The following is a 13,872-nucleotide window of genomic DNA, read 5'->3' as shown; positions in this document are numbered from 1 at the left end:
GAGATTCAGTATTCCCCCCTTTCCCTGATTTCAAAAGTCCTGATTTCAAAAGGTCAGCCTCATGAAAGATATTTGTGATAATGAGATTGGATTAACTTTCTTAACAATCTTGTCCAGATCCCACCCAGGTGGATAAGTCATTGTCTTCCATTCAGTTTTAGAGGGGGATAAATTCTCTAAATAGATTACCCAAGGCTAAGGATGATCTGGGTATAGGGATAGTCTCTCTTTGAAATGGTGTCACTCTCAGCAACTCATTGTAATTCATTCTCTCATTCATTGTTAACCAGTCAGAATTGATTGAAGGGGGAAAACCCTTCTTCCAGAGGACATGTAAGTAATGAACCTAACAAACTCTCCTTCATGATTGTCTTTGACATTCCAGAGTGGGACTGCTAGGTGGTGCAGTGGATAGAGCACCAGTGCAGGAGTTATTTGAACCTGAGTTCAGAAATCTCACCTCAGATATTTGACACTCACTTGCTGTGTGCCCTTGGGCAAGTCACTTAACCCCAATTGCCTCATCCTGGGTCATCTCCAGTCATCCTGATGAATAACTGGTCACTGGATTCAGATGACTCTGGAGCAGAATTGAAGCGGGTGACCTTGCACAGTCCTCCCTCACTCAAAACAAGTCAAGTTCAAGTCATGTTATTATTTCTCCGATAACATGGTCTTCTTCGGCAGCGGACGAACACACATTTGAGAATATAACTGGTCCTTTTATTAAAATACTGACATTATTAATAAAGCAATTAAATCATGTCTCTTGAACATTTTAAATGCCATAAAAATAAATTAAAGGTACTGACTTGCTTTGGTAGAGGGAGTTTGCTTATGTGGTAGTCCTCTACACAAATGGAATCATAGATCCAGGGCCTATTCCTGTTCTGGAAAGGATAGTCCTTATATTTTTTCCCTGATATATTTCCTTTAAACATATATATATGTGTGTGTGTGTGTGTGTGTGTGTGTGTGTGTATTTATATTTTAGTCCTCTTCCATTAATAAAGTAATGAATAAGCCCCTGAATTACAAAAAAAAAATTACTATATCCTTTGATGGTAGTGGATGACTAAGTATCTCCCACTTTCCAGAAAAAAATGACTTATGCTGGGACATAGAAGCTCTTTGAGGGCAGGAACTATGTCTCCTTCCTTCCAGGTATGCCCAATGCCCAGTACACAGTCTTGCAAACAGAAGATGCTTTATTAATAAAAATTAAAATTAATATCCCACTGAAGAGAAAAGAGCTAAAGGCAAAATATTACAGTTATCAGATTATAAACGTTCCTAATTTATGATTTAACTTCTTATCTTTTTTCCTTGCCTTTATAAAAAAAAAAGCTACAAGGTGCATGCAGATCCATAAAGTGTTCCATTCAACTGGAAAATCAAGTTAGCTCTTGACTCCCCACAGAAAATAAATTCTCTCTCTTCATGCAAAGAATAGTGTTTGTTTGTAAGAAACTGGTGCTTTATGACTCTTACTCAGCTCATATATTGTAGGAACAGAGATTTAGATATTGAAGTAATCTTAGAGATTATCAAATCCAAGCACTTCATTTTGCAGATAAAGAAATTGAGTCTCAGATGTTAAATGACTTGGTCAGGGTCACAGAGCTAGTCAGTAACTAAACAGAATCTGAACCCAGGTCTTCCAGGTCTATTACTCTATCCATCATCATACTTCATGATCTTCATCACCACATGACTTTCCTATCACTGAGAGAAAGTCTTGTGTTTAAGAATAAAAATAACAGTAATAATAAGTCAAATCCTCATGCTATCAGCAGGGCCTTTCTCTGCAGGATGATGGTGAACAAGCTACTGTCACAATGATGAAGAGTCCAACCCAACTGGGCCTGCTATGTACAAAACATTGCTGCCACTTGCTGGGGACATAAATATAAATGAAAAATAGTCCCTCCCTGTACTGGGGGGAGACCCCATGTATGGATATAAAATATACCTGATACTTTATGAAGGATGAATGTGAATGCCTGGGGAGGTTAGGAAAGGCTTCCCACAGGAGGTGGCTTATTAATTGAACCTTAAAGGATGCTAGGGACTCTGAGAGGCAGAGGTAGAGTGGGAGTGCATTCAGGGCTGGAAGAATGCCTGCCCAAACCTCCAAAGGCAGGAGATGGAAGATGAAGACCGAGAAAAAATAAAAAGCCAAATTTGGCCTGAAAAAAAATAAACAGAATACACACACACACACACACACACACACACACACACACACACACAAACAAACAAAAACATTGTGTGCATGGAAGTAATGTGTAATAGGTCCAGAAAGAGGGGTTGAGACCAGAAATTTTTTCCATTGTAATACCTAGGGGAATTGTAGCTTTTAATCTTTTTTCCTGATCATGGACAATCATTATTATTAAGTAATACTGTGAATGTGCATAGCACTTCCATAGTTCTTTCTTCCCAGTAATCCAAAGTATATAATGAATTATGACTAAAGAATCTAAAAAAATATTTTATTCCTTGGAGAATTATTATGATTTTCTCCATTATTTTCAGCCAAAGAAACTGAGACACAGAGCATACATTTCCCAAGGTACGTGAAATACTAAGAGAGAATCACAATGCCTACCTACCAGTTTAGGACTTTAGTAATCTAAATCAGAAATACAAAGAATACTTTCTGGAAATCTCTTGAGATTCTCCATACCTGTGTGACCTTGGGACAGTCACAACCTCCTTGAGTCTCAGTTTCCTCATTTGTAAGATGAGGTAGTTGGAATAGTTGACTTCTAAGCTTTCTTCCAGATCTAAATTTGTGATCCAGTAAACTCCTCTCTCACTCTGTGCATGTATACACAGACATAAACATATACATAGGGATACATATATGCATACGCATATGTGTACACATACATAAATAGCACACATACACGCATGTGCATGTGTGGCTATATGTATGTGTGTTTACATGTGTGTGCTGTATGCACACATACACACATGTATATGCACACCCAGAGATACATATATACACACATAAACAATGTATATATACAATGTAGACTGTGTCTACATGTACACTGTATATACCTGCATGTAAATACATATATGGGCACACATATGCAGATCCATAGTTCTGTGGATTGAATTATTCATGAGAGATAGAAGTAGCACTACTCCATGTAAAGAATTTTATTACCATGTTTTTATAGAGCCAAAGATTTCTGAAAACTTGTAAACCAAGCCTAGTTCACTGATGTACTGGGCTAATAATCAGGGCATGTGATTTGTTTTCTACTTCTTGACTTAATTTGTGACATATCTATTCTATATTTCTTCAGAAAAAAATGGCAAAAATTTTAATAGACCCAGCAACTGAATGTCTGGAACCTGCCAAAATTCTTTCCTGTTACAGCATCAAACATCTGCCTTTCTGGACTTCCCAGTTACTAATGCTCTCTCCCTTCGGAAATTATTTTATTTGTACTTCTCTGCACATTGAACTCCCCCAATAGAATGCAGGTCCTTGAAGGCAGACAATACTTCCTTCTTTTTGTCTTTCAATTACCAGCACCTTACAATGTCCCCTACAAAAGTGTTCTTATGGAAAATGTGTTGTTGTATTTTAGTTGAAGTGAACAGAGATGAAAACTGAAATACGAAATTTTAAAATATGAAAGATTCCATCTAATTTACTCAATCTTAATTAGTTTCTATTAAGGTTAGGGCACTGTTCTAGCCACTGGATATTCAAAGAAAAAGGGTCCTTAAGGATCTTGGGGGAAACAACGTGTACACTGGGAACACATAAAAAATAAACGCAAAATGATTGAGTAGTACTACTAACAATTAAATTCCTCTCCATGTTGCTATTTTAGCAGTTGTAAACATCCCAATGTTTTTTTACATTTCAGCAGGATTTGTGACTACATGTATATGTTATTAAGCCCTTGTGGGAAATAGATGTTTAGGGTCATTTGAATACTTTAGGATTGTCATCTATAATCTGAGATTATCATCTCAATTTAAGTCTAATCATTTAATAGATACTTATTATGCACCTACCATGTGTTACACACTGGACATACAAGGACAGAAATGAGACAGCTTAGTAGGATAAAGAAGTTATTGACCAATGGAAAACTCATTCTACTTTCTCTTCCTTCTTAACTAATTCAAGTTAGTTTTTACTATTTGTCCTTCATTCTAGAAGAGGACCATGCCATCAGGGAGGTGATGCCATGACTTGCAAGTGAATTGGAGGTAAGTGAGAGAAGACTGTGCAGTCACCAGCCTCATTTTCTGAACCTCCAGAGCCATCTGGGCCCGGTGGCGAGATATAAAGCAGGAAGACTAGAGATGGTCCCCAAGTTACAGATGAAGCCCCCAAGTCATAGACTGTATTAGAACTAAATTTTCTAACTTAAACTCAAGTTCTCCAGGTCTAGCATAGTCATTATCATAGTCATGATGAAGGGTAAAGTTGTATGGTGGATAGGGCATTGGCCTGGGAGTCAGGAAGGCCTAAGTTCAAAATACTGTCCCAGACACTTGTTTGCCATATCACTTTCAGTGAGTCTCTTCATCTCTCTGTTTCCATTTTCTCATCTGTAAAACAAGGAGATTGTTCTTGATGATCTCTAAAGTGACTGTGAGGTGGTGCAGTGGATAGAGAACCAGACCTGAAGTCAAGTGTTCAAATCTAACCTTAGACATTTACTAGCTGTGTCACCCTGGGCAAGTCATTTAACCTTATTTGCTTTAGTTTCCTCATCTGTAAAATGAGGAGAAGGAAATGGCAAACCACTCTGTCATCTTTGCCAAGAGTACCCCAGATGGGGCCATGAAGAGTCAAGACATGACTGAACAACAAGGATATCTGTTCTTTGATGGTCTCTTTCTGAACTAAATCCATAAATCTATCATCTGTTCCAGCCTAGCTACCACAGGAAGACAGAAGAGTCTCTTCTGTCCTAGAACATCCTGTGTTGATTTGGGATTCACTTACCTAGGGTTGCGAAACAAGTTATCAGCCAATTTATAATCCCAGCTTGCATTCAACCAACCACAAAAGACCTTGATTTCCCAGTAGGTTTGAAATTGAAATTTGAAATTGAAAGCAGCATAGTATATTGGTTAACACTTAGAACTTATATGCGGAGGATATGGGTTCAAATTTTGCCTTATTCATTTTTTCTCTGACGGTCTTAGTTTTCTTATCTGTAAAATTAAGATAATAGTACTTGTACAAACTACCTCACAGGGTGACTATGGACATGAGCCTACTATATACCTAGGGGCTACGGTGCAACAGAAAGCACTTTGGGTTATATATCAGAGGACTTGGATTTAACTTCTAGGTTTACCACTCATTATCTATATGACATTGGGTAAATCACTTATATCCTCCCTCATTCCTAAAATCAGAGAATTTGACTAGAACAAGCTTCATTCTAGTTCTAAATTCATGATCCTATGAAATGTATGACTAGGGATCTTTGAGGATATAGGATGAGATTTTGGAATTCTGTACATGAAAGATAGGAGTATGGAAGGGATCACTGAAGACAGGGCAGAATCATAGGAAATAGTCATATTTACATAAAGATATTTGCCCAAGGAAATCGTCAAAAAATAAAAACTTGATTCCTTATGGATCTGAGACAGAGGTAACCAAATAAGTAGTTCAGAACAATGATATAGTATTAATGTCAATGAAGAAAAAAAAGACAACCACAATAAGACAGAATTCAAGAGTGGAAGGCAAAAGGCCACCAGTGTTAAATATGAAAGACAGACACTTGAATGCAGAATTCTCATAACCACTAACTAGCAAATGGAAGCATTCTTTTTATACCACACTAGAGTAGTCTGTATTAGATCCCTAAGAATGATTCTATTGAGTGGAAAAAGCGACAACAAAAGCAAAAACATTAGGTCTAGATTCAAACCTTACCTCTGCTAAAGACTACATATAAACTTGGATAAGTCAACTAATCTGTCTAGGGCTTCAGTTCTATCATTTAAAAAAGGACAGGGTTAGACTACATGGCTTCTTAGGGCCTTTCTACCTCAAAACCTATAATCCTACTTCCTCTTTCATCAAAATACCAAATCCTTTAAGAGCTGTGACTGTGCAATACTGATTCTCCATAAAATATGTGCAACTATTTCTAAACTCCCATCTTACTTGGCCACTCTCACCAGTAACGACCTCCTCTGCTTGAGTTTTGTGCATGTGTGTATGTACATGTATATGTGTGTGTGTGTATTTAAATCTCTTACCTATTTTAGGGTCTATCCAGGCAAGTATCAATAGAGCAAAAGATCATAGGACTTCGAAGTGGAAGAGATCTTGTGATGTTCTATCTCTGAATCCCCTTGTTTAGCAGTTGAATAAAATGGAGGCCTGAAGAGATGATGTCACTTGCCTTAGGTCCCACATGTCTTAAGCAGGAGAGCCAATATCTGAATCCAGTTCCTTTAATCTCAGCTATTATTTGTTCTCAAAGAGGATGAATGATATCACAAGCATGATGTTCTGGCCTGGGCATGAGGTAGATTGGAATGAGGCAGAGTCATCAGCCTGACTCTCCTCTCTAGAGTCATTGAATACAGGAGATGGGCGAGATGCAATGGGTGACCTTAGCCTTTCTAAATTAAGGTCTTTATGAGGTCTCAGTTTATCTGAGGCCATGTCTTTCAAAGATTAAGGACTAAGTAAAAACTGAGACAAATATGGCCTAATTTACCATCCCAAAGATATCTATACAAAAAGGGAATATGTAATTAATATATTAATATATGTCTATGATAGAACATTAAATCATTAATGTTATATTTATATCACACTTCAAATCACATATCTATAATATGATTACATTATGTATAATATGCTACAGACTGTGATTTTTATATTATGTAATTATTATAAATGCTATCACAAACATACTTGCTAGCATTTAAATAGCACCTTAACATTTTTAAAGCATTTTAAAAACATCTGATTTTATCTTCACATAAACCCTGAGGTAGATGCTATTTTTAATCCATATTTTACAGATAAGGAAACTGAGGTTGGGAATGGTTGTTATGCCTGAGGCAAGATTTGAATTCAGATTTCCCTCACTCCAAGGCAAGTACTCTATCCACTGTGCCTGTAGCCACACACATGCACGCACACACACACACACACACGTTTGTCTATAAATACATACAATTGGCACAGCCCTAGCTTTGGAGTCAAAAGACCAAGGTTAAAATACCGTCTCTCTCACTCATTACCTGTGTGACCTGGAGGATGTCATTTAGTCTCAAGGAACCTCAGTTCCTCCTTGGTAAAATGAAGGAGTAAGACTAAATTTTTCCTTCAAGGTCTTGTCTAGTTGTAAATCAGTGATACTATAATGCTGCTTTCAAGGAGTTATTATAATGTAATTGTAGAGAAAAGATGCATCTATAAGAACTCAGCAGTAATACAAAATAGCCCCTGCCAAGTAGGTAGCATAGAAATAAGCGTTATAAATATTCAGAAGGAAGGTGTTTATCCATGGTAGGGAGAAGAAAGACCTTGAAGAAAGGGTATGAATTAGGAAAAGAGATAGGAGGGAGCAAGGGCATTCCAGGGAAGGGGGAGAGGCTATCAAAAATAAAAGTACAGAGGTATTGCTACACAGTAATAATATAATAACTCTTATAATAGTAAATAGATAGTATATACTATGTGCCAAGGTCTGTGCTAAGCACTTTACAATCATTTTTTTCATTTGATTCTCACAACCATCCTGGGAAGTATGTGTCATTATTATCCCCATTTTACACATGGGGAAACTGAGGAAAAAAGAGGTTAAGTGACATATCCAGTGTCACACATGGCTAATAAGTGTCTGAGGCTTTATTTAAACTCAAATTTTCCTCATTCTAAGCTCAATGCTCTATCTACTGTGCCATCTAGATGTCCTTATGTATACTTTAGGAATCCCATTCATAGATAATGGACAGCTATAAGAGGTGCAGAAATTTGGATTAATATGAGACAAAACCTGGGACAAGACACACCCTGTATTACTATATCTCTCTCTATGTTACATCTATTTCTCTTGGAAGCCCACATTTTAATGGAGTTCTCAAGAACCACTGGGAAAGGGCTGACCTGGGAGTCAGGAAGACATAAATCAAGTCTCCCTTGACGTGTCCTGACTGTGTAAACCTAGGCAAATCATTTAATTTCTTACTGCCTTCGCTAAGATTAAGTTGCAGACCATGTGAATGCAGTTGGCACCAAAAAAATGGCCTCTTTCCTCTTCCACTTACTGCCTCCATGTCCAAATCTTATCAAGTTTCAGTTACTCTGCCTCCATAATTCCTTTTATAACCATCCCTTTCTCTGCTCATAAAGACACCACTCTTGCTCAGGTTTTTCATACCTCCTTTGTGGACTTGAAGGTATCTGAAAACAACTGCATGAAAACCCTGAAACTTGGGGCAGAACATCCTCCATTTAACAAAGAGCTCAAAAGTCAAATAATTGGCTGGAAAAGTGACTAAACAAGGGGAAAAATAAGAGTATAGAAGGTTACTTTCATGGTGAAAAGGTATTTTCTTACATCCTTGGGGATGAGGAAGAACAAAGCATGCCATCAGAGGAAGATATAAAAATCAAGGCTTCTACATCCAAAACCTCCAAAATAAATATGAAATGGTCTCAGGCCATGGAAGAACTCAAAAAGGATTTTGAAAATCAAGTAAGAGAAGTAGAGCAACAATTGGGAAGAGAAATGAGAGCGATGCAAGAAAAACGAGTCAACAACTTGCTAAAGGAGACCCAAAAAATGCTGAAGAAAATAACACCTTTAAAAATAGACTAATCAAATGGCAAAAGAGCTCCAAAAAGTCAACGAGGAGAAGAATGCCTTAAAAAGTAGAGCTGGTCAAATGCAAAAGGAGGTCCAAAAGCTCCCCAAAGAAAATAATTCCTTCAAAATTAGAATGGAGCAAATAGAAGCTAATGATTTTATGAGAAATCAAGAAGTTATAAAACAAAACCAAAATAATAAAAAAATTGAAGACAATGTGAAATATCTCATTGGAAAAACAACTGCTAAAAAACAGATCCAGGAGAGATAATTTAAAAATTATTGATCTACCTGAAAACCATGATTACAAAAAGAATCTAGATATCATCTTTCAAGAAATTACCAAGGAAAAGTGCCCTGATATTCCAAAACCAGAGGATAAAATAGAAATGGAAAGAATCCACTGATCACCTCTTAAAAGAGATTCCAAAAGGAAAACTCCTAGGAATATTGTAACCAAATTCCAGAGCTCCCAGGTCAAGGAGAAACTATTGCAAGTGGCTGGACAGAAACAATTCAAGTACTGTGGAAACACAATTGGGATGACACAGGATTTAGCAGCTTCTACACTAAGGGATAGAAGGGCTTGAAATATGATATTCCAGAGATCAAAGGAGGTAGTACTGAAACCAAGAATCATCTACCCAGCAAGACTGAGTATAATACTTCAGGGGAAAAAAAATACATACATACATACATAAATATATATATATATACATACATATGAAATACATATACATATGTGTGTGTGTGTGTGTGTGTGTGTGTGTGTGTGTGTGTGTGTAGAGAGAGAGACACACACACAGGGCACAGGGTGAGTTGAATATGAAGGGAGGATACCTAAAAAATAAAATTGAGAGGAATGTACTGGGAGAGAGAGAAAGGGGGAGGTAGAATGTAGCAAATTATCTCACATAAAAGGGGTAAGAAAGAACTTTTATATGGAGGAGAAAAGAGGAATGAGATAGGGAATGTGAGCCTTACTCTCACTGGATTTAGCTTAAAGAGGGAAAAATACACCCTCAAGTGGGTATGGAAATTTATCTTATGCTGCAGGAAAGCAGGGGGAAGGGGGTAGGAGAGGGAGGATAATAGAAAGGAATGACAAATTGAGAAAAGGGGCAATCAGAAGTAAACACTATTGTGGGGGGACAGATCATGGGAGAGAATGGAATAAATGGAAGGCAAGACAGGATAGAGGGAAATGTGGTTAGTCTTTTACAACATGACTGTTATGGAAGTGTTTTGCATGGCTACACATGTATGACATATAATGAATTGCTGGATTTCTCAATGAGGGTGGATAGGGAGGGAGGGAGGAAGGAGAGAATGTGGAACTTAAAAGCTTTATAAATGAACATTAAAAATTGGTATTGCATGCAGCTGGGAAATAAGATGTATAGGCCATGGGATATGGAAATCTATTTACAGAAAAATAGAAGGGAGGGGAATGCGATAAGAGGGGATGAGAGGAGGGCAGATTGGGGGAAGAGGTGTTTGGGGTGCACTCTGTCCTGGGGTGGGGGAAGGGAGAGACAGGGAGAAAATTTGGAATTCAAAATTTTATTGAAGTGAATGTTGAAAATTGAAAATGCATTACATAATAGAAAGATAATTATTTTGATAATTGTGTACACTAAATGAAGTATTAATAATGAAGTTGTTTTTCTTTAAAAAGCTATTGGAGAGACAAGATACTGTAGGAAATCTAACATAGGAGAGAAATTTGGAAAACACTGATCAATGAAATAAGATTAAAGGATTTTCAAGTAATTTAAGTCCTAGGTGGTACAGTAGATAGAATGCTAGATCAGGAAGACCCAAGTTTGAATCCTTCCCTGAGACACTTAACAGTTTGGTGACCCTGGTCAAGTCAGTTAATCTCTTTTAGCTTCACTCTTCTCAAGCATAACATGAGGAACTGGACTCAGTCTCTAAGGTCTGTTTAGCTCTACACTGATAATCCAATCATCCAACCAGCAGTCAAGCTCATTGCATCACCTACTGAATTACTTCAAACAAATGCATATGCATACTCTACTGTTTTGAGTCTAGTATTATATATGTTTCAAATTTATTTGTAGATTGCTGCAAAAAGATAACCTTTTTTTAAAATATAGGACACTAAGACCACATTTGAATAATCCAGGTGTTTTGAGTTCCAATAATAAAAGTGAGAAAGCAACAACATAAATAACATCTGGAACAGCTGTGAAGAGGGTATAACCCACAAATTTCAGTATCCCAGTCATGTTGCAGATTCATTTAATCATGTTTCCAGTAATGCTTCCTTTCTCTCCTTTGCGTGTGTGTGTGTGTGTGTGTGTGTGTGTTTTGCTCAGTTTATATTCAGAATGACACTTGTTTGTGATTACATAGGGTTGTGTATGTGGCTGAAAAGTTAACATGCCTATGTAATGAGCATCCTAATGTTCATTTGAGCAGCAGCAGCACCTGTTCTTACTTACACATCTGTTACATTAATAGCCCTTTTTTCCTCCAGAAAAGCCAATCACTTCTCAATTAATATATGCAATGGTCATCTGTTGTCATTGTGTCCCAGAAGTCTACTGCCACTTAACATTGTTTCAAACAATATTGCAGGGAGTTTTTCAGGCATTTCTTTTGCTTTCCCATCTTTAACTCTATAACAGTTTTGTGACTTGTACTGTTATCACTGATGCTCTGTTTACAATTTATCTATGCAGGGAGAAAGCATTATCATGTCTTTCACTTTCTTGCTGACCAAATGGAAACAGCCAAGGTTGTTGTACTTGTTGATCTCTCCTTTGCATTTAATAAAATATTAATATAAGGGTAGGAGAGGAAACCACCTCAATCTAACTATATTTATCATCTAAGGATGTAGCTCTATTATTTCTCATGTATATATGGGAAGGGGTACTATCAACCTCCCTAGGTATGACAGAAGTCCGTTGGGTTTGGCTGGGAGACTTAGTGAAGGCCCCTGGAATTTAAGTTTGAGAGAATGGTAGGTGAGGAGAATTGTTTCTGTTAAGTGCCAGAGAGATTACGTGGGACTGAGAAGTAGACTTGACCTTGGTCTTCTACCCACACCCAACCATATTTGGAGATGAGAACCTTGAAACCTCATTTAGAGGACTTTAGACTTCACACCTTCCCACTGGTGTCCTTAAAGGAACCCTGTGACAACAGAAGCTAGAATCAGCCTTTGGATCAGGAGCTGAAAATAGACTGCTTTGTCCATTCCCAGCTGAATGATCCCTATGGTTTCTTTCAGATCACAAATTACACGATTCTTTATCTATGTTAGTTTAGATCTTACAATCACATCACATTTGAGACATAGTGATAAACTGCAGACTTTCAGTTAGCATTAAGGCTTGAATGTGTTTCAAATAACACTGTCCAAAGTGGTCTACTTTAATACAGTTCCTACTTTATCACTTAGGGATCACTGAACAGTTTTCTGTCTAGACAGTCAAGTTAAGTGGCAGCTTTTAGGGTAGGAATAACTCGGGGACACCTCTGGCTATATAGAAAGCTATTCAGTTTCATGACCTTTCTAGCATTGTTCTTCAGCTGTATAACTCATTCACAGAATTATATGGAATAACAGAACAGTAGAAGGCGTGGTTAGTAATTAGAGGCAGCTAGGAGGATAAGTGGATACAGTAACTCTAACTTCAGACTGAGTGGCTAGATCATCTTGGGCAAATCATTTTTACCTGTCTCAGCCTCAGTTTCCTTACCTGAAATAATTTCGTAATAACACCTAGCTCTCAGGGTTACCGTGAGAATCAAATGACTGATCATTCTACTCTGAATCTACTACCCTGCCTAGTTTTCTTTTTTTTCAATTCTGGAGAACAAGATACACTTCCCAGACTAAGCTCATCACCTCTGACTACCAAGCCTCTAGGACAAGTCACTGACACCACCTACCCCTCAGAGTACTGAAGGGTGAGGTACCACACTCCTTCCAATGTCTTCCTTTATAGAGGGCAGAAAACTGGACTTTTGGGCTCACTCCACCCAGCACCTACTGCTCTACTGTACTTTTTGTTTTTTTTTCAAATTGCACAGAACAAGATGCTCACTCATATACTCCCCCTTCCCCTGATTTCTTGCATCCTTTTCTGTGTTATCTCCTCCTATTAGATTGTAAGCCTCTTGAGGGCACAGATTAGTTTTCTTTTTATTAATTGAATCCCCAGCACTTAGCACAGAGCCTAGGACAGTGTTGTTATTTAACCATTCAGTCATTTTTACTCTTCCTGACCCCATGGACCATAATGTTCATTGGGTTTTGTTCGCAAATATATTTTCTTTTCCAGTGAATTAAGGCAGAGGTTAAGTGACTTGCCCAGAATCACACAGCTTCTAAGTGTCTGAAGCCAGATTTGAATTCAGGTTTTCCTGACTCCAGACTGAGTGCTCTATCCACTGAACCATCTAGCTGCCTGGAAAACAGTACATGCTTAATAAATGTTTATTGGCTCAGATAAGACAAAGCATACAAAATGTTTTGTAAAACTTAAAGTGTCACATAAATATTTGGTACTATTAATTCTCATACAATTATAGGACCAGAAGTACCTAAGAGGCTACCTACACCTAGTTCCTCATTTGCTGGATTAAGAATGTCCTCATAAAACATACGCCACACTTGGTCATCCACACTTGACTCCAACATGACTAGAGATGAGAACTCATTCTAAATAAATATGGCCCATGACTTGATTCAGCCAGCTCTAGTTGCTAAAGAGACCTTCCTATATGCCTTGTTGACATCTACCTCCCTAGAGCTTTCACTCCTCTGTCCTCATGTTGCCTTCTAGGCTGAGGCAGATAATCTACCATCGTTTTGATGATCTTTCAACTATCCAGAGACAAGAGTCTTGTCTTTCTTATTACTTTCCTGGGTCAGTCTTCCTTTCTCTAGGCTAACACTGTGAGAGATTTCAAGTGAATGAACACCTGCTTCTTTGCGTACCAACCTTCAGTCACACAGATCAAGAATGTGGACATACTGATAAATGTTGACGTGGGTGCC

The 13,872-nt window shown here is 37.7% G+C and overlaps 1 protein-coding gene across 6 annotated transcripts in view; it reads right to left on the bottom strand.

Moving 5' to 3' along the window:
* The window catches only part of NAV3 (neuron navigator 3), a 1,098,252-nt gene that overhangs the window by 236,195 nt on the left and 848,185 nt on the right, over positions 1–13,872 (bottom strand). The window lies entirely within an intron of this gene.

Source organism: Notamacropus eugenii, chromosome 3 (genome assembly GCF_028372415.1).
Source record: "Notamacropus eugenii isolate mMacEug1 chromosome 3, mMacEug1.pri_v2, whole genome shotgun sequence".
Classification (NCBI taxonomy): domain Eukaryota; kingdom Metazoa; phylum Chordata; class Mammalia; order Diprotodontia; family Macropodidae; genus Notamacropus; species Notamacropus eugenii.
The sequence above is the reverse complement of the archived record's forward strand: the minus strand, read 5'-3'. Positions and strand labels throughout refer to the sequence as shown.